The following is a 10737-nucleotide window of genomic DNA, read 5'->3' as shown; positions in this document are numbered from 1 at the left end:
AATAAAATATTTGAAGGAATTTTTATTATTAAATTATGTTTTTAAATTATCAAAGTTAATATCGAGCGGTAAATTTTAATTAAATAATTAAAGTTGGTGAAAATTTTTAAGAAAATTCAAATATATAATACTAGTAAAATTCAATCACATAAAATTTAATGATAAGTTTACTCATATTTTCAAAATGTAATGACAAATATCAATAAAAACAAAATATAGTTCCACTCTAAACCAAATAATAATAATTACTCTTATTCAAAAAATAATAAGCTTAATGTGCTGCCTGTAACGCATAAGACAAGACCAATATATTTTTGTCTGAAAACCTTTCCTATTCTAGGAAGCAAGCGTTCATCTAGCAAGAATCTCCTCCCTATTGTAATTCTTTCCTTAAATGGATGATTTTTCCCTACTTTTGGAAAAAATAAAGAAAATAATTCATTAGACCTGATCTCAGAGATATATGCTCCCATGCATGATGTGATAACAAGTATTACATGCCTCAACTGATCTTGGAACAATATAAACACCAGCTCTAGTCAATGCCAATGCTGCCTTTCTTCTTGCATTTTCTTCAGTAAATTCTATCATTCTTTTCACCATTTGATAAGCTTCTCATGGAAGAAAATCAAAGGCAACTTGTCTCCGATGCTATTGACTACAAGGGAAACCCTGCTGATAGAACCGCCTCTGGTGGAATTTCTTCACTAGTTCTCTACGTACTCTATAATCAAAATACTTCCATTTTCCAGATTAATGCATGCAGTGGTTTTGTATGTGTTACTATGGATATGCTGTAAATTTCATGTTTTGGTCGCCATTTGATCTTTTGACATTGATGATATATTTCATTTTCTGAGCACTCCAATGACTTCATTTCCACACATGAGAATTAACTGTAATTGCTATGATTACTCTTTTTAGGAGTTGAATTATCTGAGAGACTTTCAACAATGGCAATTGTGGTGAACCTGGTGACATATTTAGTTGGCACAATGCATTTGTCTAGTGCTACTTCTTCAAATATCAGTACAAACTTTGGGGGCACATCATATATGCTATGCTTGCTTGGAGGGATTCTTGCAGATACTTTCTTAACTCGATATCGAACCATAGCCATTTTTGCTGTGATTAATGCAGTGGTAATTAATTAAAGCATCTTGCTTTTTTTTTCCCCGGAGTTCTATTCTTTTACTTGATAGCGCGTACAACCTCGGCTATGATGAACTAGGGTACTTGCTTGTTAGCAGTCTCAACAGGGCTGCCGAAGTTGCGTCCACCGCCTTGTAACCCTGCTCGATCCAATGAGCGTGTAGAGGCCAACAGCCTGCAAATGGGTCTCTATAGTTTTGCTCTATCCTTATACGGAATAGGACTTGGTGGGATTAAGTCAAGCGTTTCTGGATTCGGAACAGACCAATTTTGATAAGAATGATGAGAAGGAAAAGCTGCAAATGGCGACTTCTTCAACGTTTTCTACTTGATTATCAACATAGGGACCCTGCTAGCTGTTACTGTTCTGGTTTATATACAAGACAAGGTAGGTCGAAGCTGGGGATACGGTATTTGCTCTGGTTTTATGCTTCTCGCCGCTTTTGTTTTTGTATCAGGAACTAAAAAGTATAGGTACAAGGAGACCCCGGGAAGCCCTGTGATTCAAATTCTTCAAGTTCTGGTAGCTGCAATAAGGAAAAGGAACGTCAAATTTCCATCTAATATTAGCCGTTTATACGAGGATCCTGCACAGGAACTAAGATTGTCACATACAAATAGGTTAAGGTATGTAGTCAAGAATTGAGTTTCATTGGTAACTGGTCCTAATCCATAACAGTAGACTTTGTTTTGCTGGCATCGTAAGGACTTAATCCGAAAGGATCTTGTGGGAAAACTGCAAAAATTATATTGACGTATAAAAAGTTTGGATGGCAGGTGCTTGGACAAGGCAACTATCATAACGAACAAGGACAACAGAACAAGTGAAGCATCACTAACTCCGAATCCATGGAGTCTTTGCTCAGTAACAAGGGTAGAGGAAGTTAAGATGTTAACTGGAGTACTGCCAATTTGGGCAACAACAATAATGTTTTGGACTGTAAATGCACAAATGGTCAGCTTCTCAGTCCAGCAAGCTCTAACAATGGAGAGATCCATTTTTCCCCGGAGTTCTATTCTTTTACTTGATAGCGCGTACAACCTCGGCTATGATGAACTAGGGTACTTGCTTGTTAGCAGTCTCAACAGGGCTGCCGAAGTTGCGTTCACCGCCTTGTAACCCTGCTCGATCCAATGAGCGTGTAGAGGCCAACAGCCTGCAAATGGGTCTCTATAGTTTTGCTCTATCCTTATACGGAATAGGACTTGGTGGGATTAAGTCAAGCGTTTCTGGATTCGGAACAGACCAATTTTGATAAGAATGATGAGAAGGAAAAGCTGCAAATGGCGACTTCTTCAACGTTTTCTACTTGATTATCAACATAGGGACCCTGCTAGCTGTTACTGTTCTGGTTTATATACAAGACAAGGTAGGTCGAAGCTGGGGATACGGTATTTGCTCTGGTTTTATGCTTCTCGCCGCTTTTGTTTTTGTATCAGGAACTAAAAAGTATAGGTACAAGGAGACCCCGGGAAGCCCTGTGATTCAAATTCTTCAAGTTCTGGTAGCTGCAATAAGGAAAAGGAACGTCAAATTTCCATCTGATATTAGCCGTTTATACGAGGATCCTGCACAGGAACTAAGATTGTCACATACAAATAGGTTAAGGTATGTAGTCAAGAATTGAGTTTCATTGGTAACTGGTCCTAATCCATAACAGTAGACTTTGTTTTGCTGGCATCGTAAGGACTTAATCCGAAAGGATCTTGTGGGAAAACTGCAAAAATTATATTGACGTATAAAAAGTTTGGATGGCAGGTGCTTGGACAAGGCAACTATCATAACGAACAAGGACAACAGAACAAGTGAAGCATCACTAACTCCGAATCCATGGAGTCTTTGCTCAGTAACAAGGGTAGAGGAAGTTAAGATGTTAACTGGAGTACTGCCAATTTGGGCAGCAACAATAATGTTTTGGACTGTGAATGCACAAATGGTCAGCTTCTCAGTCCAGCAAGCTCTAACAATGGAGAGATCCATTTTTCCCCGGAGTTCTATTCTTTTACTTGATAGCGCGTACAACCTCGGCTATGATGAACTAGGGTACTTGCTTGTTAGCAGTCTCAACAGGGCTGCCGAAGTTGCGTCCACCGCCTTGTAACCCTGCTCGATCCAATGAGCGTGTAGAGGCCAACAGCCTGCAAATGGGTCTCTATAGTTTTGCTCTATCCTTATACGGAATAGGACTTGGTGGGATTAAGTCAAGCGTTTCTGGATTCGGAACAGACCAATTTTGATAAGAATGATGAGAAGGAAAAGCTGCAAATGGCGACTTCTTCAACGTTTTCTACTTGATTATCAACATAGGGACCCTGCTAGCTGTTACTGTTCTGGTTTATATACAAGACAAGGTAGGTCGAAGCTGGGGATACGGTATTTGCTCTGGTTTTATGCTTCTCGCCGCTTTTGTTTTTGTATCAGGAACTAAAAAGTATAGGTACAAGGAGACCCCGGGAAGCCCTGTGATTCAAATTCTTCAAGTTCTGGTAGCTGCAATAAGGAAAAGGAACGTCAAATTTCCATCTGATATTAGCCGTTTATACGAGGATCCTGCACAGGAACTAAGATTGTCACATACAAATAGGTTAAGGTATGTAGTCAAGAATTGAGTTTCATTGGTAACTGGTCCTAATCCATAACAGTAGACTTTGTTTTGCTGGCATCGTAAGGACTTAATCCGAAAGGATCTTGTGGGAAAACTGTAAAAATTATATTGACGTATAAAAAGTTTGGATGGCAGGTGCTTGGACAAGGCAACTATCATAACGAACAAGGACAACAGAACAAGTGAAGCATCACTAACTCCGAATCCATGGAGTCTTTGCTCAGTAACAAGGGTAGAGGAAGTTAAGATGTTAACTGGAGTACTGCCAATTTGGGCAACAACAATAATGTTTTGGACTGTGAATGCACAAATGGTCAGCTTCTCAGTCCAGCAAGCTCTAACAATGGAGAGATCCATTTTTCCCCGGAGTTCTATTCTTTTACTTGATAGCGCGTACAACCTCGGCTATGATGAACTAGGGTACTTGCTTGTTAGCAGTCTCAACAGGGCTGCCGAAGTTGCGTCCACCGCCTTGTAACCCTGCTCGATCCAATGAGCGTGTAGAGGCCAACAGCCTGCAAATGGGTCTCTATAGTTTTGCTCTATCCTTATACGGAATAGGACTTGGTGGGATTAAGTCAAGCGTTTCTGGATTCGGAACAGACCAATTTTGATAAGAATGATGAGAAGGAAAAGCTGCAAATGGCGACTTCTTCAACGTTTTCTACTTGATTATCAACATAGGGACCCTGCTAGCTGTTACTGTTCTGGTTTATATACAAGACAAGGTAGGTCGAAGCTGGGGATACGGTATTTGCTCTGGTTTTATGCTTCTCGCCGCTTTTGTTTTTGTATCAGGAACTAAAAAGTATAGGTACAAGGAGACCCCGGGAAGCCCTGTGATTCAAATTCTTCAAGTTCTGGTAGCTGCAATAAGGAAAAGGAACGTCAAATTTCCATCTGATATTAGTCGTTTATACGAGGATCCTGCACAGGAACTAAGATTGTCACATACAAATAGGTTAAGGTATGTAGTCAAGAATTGAGTTTCATTGGTAACTGGTCCTAATCCATAACAGTAGACTTTGTTTTGCTGGCATCGTAAGGACTTAATCCGAAAGGATCTTGTGGGAAAACTGCAAAAATTATATTGACGTATAAAAAGTTTGGATGGCAGGTGCTTGGACAAGGCAACTATCATAACGAACAAGGACAACAGAACAAGTGAAGCATCACTAACTCCGAATCCATGGAGTCTTTGCTCAGTAACAAGGGTAGAGGAAGTTAAGATGTTAACTGGAGTACTGCCAATTTGGGCAACAACAATAATGTTTTGGACTGTGAATGCACAAATGGTCAGCTTCTCAGTCCAGCAAGCTCTAACAATGGAGAGATCCATTGGAAACTCTGAAACCCAGCAGCATCTTTCAATGTTTTCATGATTGGATCTATAATGCTCACTCTTGAGATCTATGACTACCTGATTATGCCACTCTTCAGGAAAACAAGATACTCTCATGGTACTGATGACCTGTTGATCGTGAACATGTTTGCTTTGTGTATTACTTTATCACCATCCTGTTTTTGGTTGTTCATATACACTCTTTTCAGGTTTGACAAGTTCGTAAAAAATCGGGTTAGGCCTCTTGTTCTCAATTATACTATGGTGGGTGCAGCATTGGCAGAAAGGAAAAGGTTGTCTGTCGCTAAAACCAGCAGCAGAACCACTGCCTTAATCCTACCGGTGAGCGGCTTCTTGTTGCTTCCACAATTCATCTTGGTCGGGATTGGAGATGCATTTATCTATGCAGGACAGCTCGATTTCTTCATAACAGAGTCACCTAGAGGGATGAAAGCAATAGGTACTGGACTTTTCCTCGCAACCATCTCTCTTGGTTTGTTTTTAAGCACCATACTAGTTGAAATAGTGAGGAAAGTTACTGGAACGAATGACGGTCATGATTGGCTGGCTCATAGGATCAATGATGGCAGACTCGACTTATTTTACAGACTTTTAGCCGTTTTATGCCTCATCAACTTGGAGTTATTTCTTCTATGCGCCAAAATGTATAAGCCAAATCCTTAAAGAAGAAACTGTGTTGGAGCTAAGTGCAACAAATAGCAAGGTTCAACAAAAAGCTTGCCGAGCAAGAATCGAGACTTGCGGCAGAAACAAAGAAGAAAAATGAAATAAATTTTAAGCAAAGCTAAAATAGAGAGTATATGGATGAAATCTTGATTGAATTCATTCATATTTTTTTTAAAATGGCATAAAGCCTATTTATACAAGCTTACAACTTGACAACTTAGTTGGAATACAACTAAGTTTCATCATTACATCCATTTAAAATAAATCACCACCTACTACACTAACAAACTTAGTTGGAATACAACTAAGTTACATCATTACATCCACTTAAAATAAATCACCACCTACTACATTAACAAACTTAGTTGGAATACAACTAAGTTACATCATTACATCCAAATAATAATAATAATAATAATAATAATAATAATAATAATAAAACATGTGATTGCTACATGCTAACCATTGCTTCAATACTCCTCCTTGGTTTGCATGGAGCAAACACCTAGCTTCCTTCTTAGACATTCGAACCTTGTGACATTAAGGGCTTTAGTCAAAATGTCTGCAAGTTGATCCTCAGAATTACAATGGATCAGCTTCACTTCCTGAGCTTGCTCCATTTCTCGAACAACATGCAACTTGATGCTGAAATGCTTTGTTCTTCCATGGAACACTGGATTTTTAGCAATTGCAACTGAAGATTGGTTGTCACAGAAGATCTCAGTAGCTTCCTTTTGATGCACTTTCAAATCAGCTAAGATTTTTCTTAGCCAAATGGCTTGGTTGACAGCACTTGCAGCTGCCACATATTCTGCTTCAGCAGTAGATTGAGCCACCAGACTTTGCTTCTTCGAGCTCCAGCAAAACATGGCTGAACCAAGGTTGAAAGCATACCCTGAGGTGCTTTTCATGTCATCTATCGAGCCAGCCCAGTCACTATCAGTGTAGCCAACCAGCTTCAGATTTCCTTCCTTGCTGTACTTTAAACCATAGCTCAAAGTGCCTTTGACATATCTAAGCACTCTCTTAGCAGCTTGTAAATGCTTTTTATTGCAACAATGCAAGTACCTTGAGAGCAATCCTACAGCATACATTATGTCTGGTCTAGTGGCAGTTAAATATAACAGACAACCAACTAGACTTCTGTAGGTTGTTTCACAAACCTTCTCAAAATCACCTTGGCTCGATAGTTTTTCTCCAACAGCAACAGGTGTTTTAGTTGCTTTACTGTTTTGCATGGAGAACTTGGTCAGAATCTTTGTGGCAAAGTTTCTCTGACTTAGAAATATCCCATTTTGTGCTTGAGTCACCTCCATTCCAAGTAAATAAGACATTTCCCCTAGATCAGACATTTCAAATACTTCTTGCATCTTGGTCTTGAAATCGACCAGCACTGCTCGATCTCCTCCTGTCACCAGCAGGTCATCAACATATAGGGATACAATGAGCTGTGTTTGTGTCCCTTGCTTCTTGACATACAGTGTTGGCTCACTCTTGCTTCGATCGAATCCCAAATTAGTCAAGTAGCCATCGATTCTGCTGTACCAGGCCCTTGGAGCCTGTTTTAAGCCATATAAGGCCTTCTTCAGTTTGTAGACCATATGCTCTCTGCCAGCTATCTCAAACCCTTGTGGTTGTTCAACATAGATCTCTTCATCTAAGAAACCATTCAGAAAGGCTGATTTCACATCGAGTTGATGGATCTTCCACTCGAGCTGTGCTGCTAAGGCAATCAGTAATCTGATGGTGTCTAGCCTGGCCACTGGTGCAAAGGTCTCCAGGTAGTCCAGGCCATACCTCTGACTGAACCCCTTGACAACTAGCCTTGCTTTCAGTTTGTTCAAGGTACCATCAGCATTTTGCTTGGCTTTGTACACCCATTTCACCCCAATTATCTTCCTTTTGACTGGCCTTTCAACTAATTCCCAGGTCTGGTTCTTCTCAATCATGCTAATCTCCTCAGCCATTGCCTGCTTCCACTCTTGCTGAGCTTCAGCCTCTTCAAAATTGCTTGGTTCAGCTATGGCTACATGAGCTCTTTCATAAATCTCAGTCAATGGTCTTGTTCCTCTAACTGGTTCATCATCAATGTCCATTTCAGGAACATTTTGATCTGGCTCAGCTTGATCTGCTGCAAGTCCTTCTGAAACTTCCTCAGGTTCATGTTTTTCCCAGTTCCAACATGACTTTTCATCAAATACCACATCCCTACTGACTGACACTTTCTTTGTTGAAGGATCCAAGATCCTATAGCCCTTCTTAACAGTGCTGTAGCCCACCAAAATACCAGGTCGAGCCCTTTCAGACAATTTGTCCCTTTTGACAGCAGGTACATGAGCATAACAGATGCATCCAAAGACCTTCAGATGAGCCAGTGATGGCTTGAATCCAAACCAGGCTTCGAATGGAGTCTTCTGATCCAAGGCCTTGGTTGGAAGCCTATTTTGAATGTAGTTTGCAGTGTTAACTGCCTCTGCCCATAGTGCTTTAGGCAGATTCTTCTGAATCATCAAGCACCTGGCCATATCCATCAAACTCCTATTCTTCCTTTCACTTACACCATTTTGCTGAGGTGTATATGTGTTGGTAAGTTGATGTTTGATGCCTGCCTTATCACAGAAGGCTTGGAACTGAGCTGAGGTGTACTCAGTCCCATTATCAGACCTTATGGACTTCAGCTTGCAACCTGTTTCAGTCTCAGCAGCAGTCTTGAACTTCCAAAACACTGAGGCCACCTCTGATTTCTGTTTTAGGAAGTAAAGCCAGCAATATCTTGAAAAATCATCAATGAACAGTATGAAGTACCTGTTTCCACTTAATGACTCAGTCCTCATAGGGCCACACACATCAGTGTGCACCAGTTGGAGTTTTTCAGAGGCTCTCCAGGCTTGATTCGAGGGAAATGGGAGTCTGGCCTGCTTTCCTAGCTGACACACTTCACACACATCATCATGATCCACTGAGTTGATGAAGTTTTCAGCCAAGTCCTCTCTGACCATTCGAGCCATCGATCTGAAGTTGGCATGTCCCAGTCTTTGATGCCAAAGATTGGATTCATCTGATGTGACTGTGTAGGCAATGTTTGACTCCCTGGTCCAGTCAACTACAAAGCTCTTATTAGCCATAGGAACTGCCATCAGCTTGGATCCACTTGGATCATTGATTTGGCATTGGTTGTCTTTGAACACAACAGAATAACCTTTCTCCAGCAACTGAGCTATGCTGAGCAGGTTTCTGTCAATTTCAGGCACCAAAAGCACATTTGAAATCACTTTGGCACCTGTGGGGGTGCATATCAGCACATCACCCTTGCCTTCAGCTTGAATAAAATGTCCATTTCCTATCTTGACTTTAGTTCTGCAGCTTCTGTCTAAAGACTTGAAGATTGCAGCATCAGGTGTCATGTGGTTGGTGCATCCACTGTCTAGAAGCCAACCAGATGAGAACCTTTCTTGAGCAGCTGAGCATAACACAGCAAAGACTTGCTCCTCTTGGTCACTGTCCTCCTTAGCTACTCGAGCCTCAGCTTTCATCTGTTGAAACTGACTCTGCCTTGATTTGGCCTTGCTCTTGCAGACTCTCTCAACATGACCCTTCTTTTTACAATGCTGACATACAGCATCTGGATTGAACCAGCATTTTTCTTTTGGATGACCAGCCCTTCTGCAGTGCTTGCAAGTCTGACCCTCTTTTCTTGCAACATCAGTCATTGGCTTGTCTCTCCAGGCCTTCTTGCCTTTGTAGGCAATGTTTGTTCTTGCCTGAAAGGCACCTTCTTGATGCTCCTCCAGTCTGCTTGCTCTTCTTTGCTCTTGAGCATATAAAGCATTGATCAACTCTGTCAGGGAGATAGTGTACAGGTCCCTTGAGTCCTCGAGAGATGAGATTTTTGCCTCATACCTCTCGGGCAGAGTTGCAATAACCTTCTCCACTATCCTAGCTTCCTTGAGCTGCTCTCCAAGGAGCCTAATGCTGTTAACCACAGCCACAATCCTGTCAGAGTACTGCTTGATAGTTTCTTCTTCCTTCATCTTCAAATTCTCGAAATCTCTCCTTAAGTTCAGCAACTGTTGCTGCCTTGTCCTCTCTGTCCCTTGAAACTCCTCTTGCAACTTGTCCCAGGCTTGTTTTGGTGATTCACAGGCCATAATCCTTGTGAAAATCACATCTGACATTGAGTTCTAGATGCAAGACATGGCTTTGTGCCTCTTGGTCCTCTCATCAGCATGCTGCCTGATTTGAGCTACTGTTGGATTGCCTCTAAGTGGCTCTGGTTCAACATCTGAGTTGACTACCTCCCACAGATCGAAAGCTTGTAGGTAGGTCTTCATTTTAACCACCCATATGTGGTAGCCTTCTCCATTGAAGACTTGAGGTGCAGCTGGTGAAAAGCTTGATGAAGCCATGAATTTGTATAACAGATCCCTTAAGAAATAGGCTCTTGATACCAATTGTTGGAGCTAAGTGCAACAAATAGCAAGGTTCAACAAAAAGCTTGCCGAGCAAGAATCGAGACTTGCGGCAGAAACAAAGAAGAAAAATGAAATAAATTTTAAGCAAAGCTAAAATAGAGAGTATATGGATGAAATCTTGATTGAATTCATTCATATTTTTTTTAAAATGGCATAAAGCCTATTTATACAAGCTTACAACTTGACAACTTAGTTGGAATACAACTAAGTTTCATCATTACATCCACTTAAAATAAATCACCACCTACTACACTAACAAACTTAGTTGGAATACAACTAAGTTACATCATTACATCCACTTAAAATAAATCACCACCTACTACACTAACAAACTTAGTTGGAATACAACTAAGTTACATCATTACATCCAAATAATAATAATAATAATAATAATAATAATAATAATAATAATAATAAAACATGTGATTGCTACATGCTAACCATTGCTTCAATAAACTGCATACCATAGCTAGCATAG

At 40.5% G+C, this 10737-nt stretch overlaps 1 pseudogene; it reads left to right on the top strand.

The window, feature by feature from the left end:
• Positions 1-617: 617 nt before the first annotated feature.
• On the top strand, positions 618-5784 carry LOC107900306 (protein NRT1/ PTR FAMILY 6.2-like; annotated as a pseudogene).
• The last annotated feature ends 4953 nt before the right edge of the window (positions 5785-10737 follow it).

The sequence above is a fragment of the Gossypium hirsutum genome, chromosome D06 (genome assembly GCF_007990345.1).
Source record: "Gossypium hirsutum isolate 1008001.06 chromosome D06, Gossypium_hirsutum_v2.1, whole genome shotgun sequence".
NCBI classification, from domain to species: Eukaryota; Viridiplantae; Streptophyta; class Magnoliopsida; order Malvales; family Malvaceae; genus Gossypium; species Gossypium hirsutum.
The sequence above is the reverse complement of the archived record's forward strand: the minus strand, read 5'-3'. Positions and strand labels throughout refer to the sequence as shown.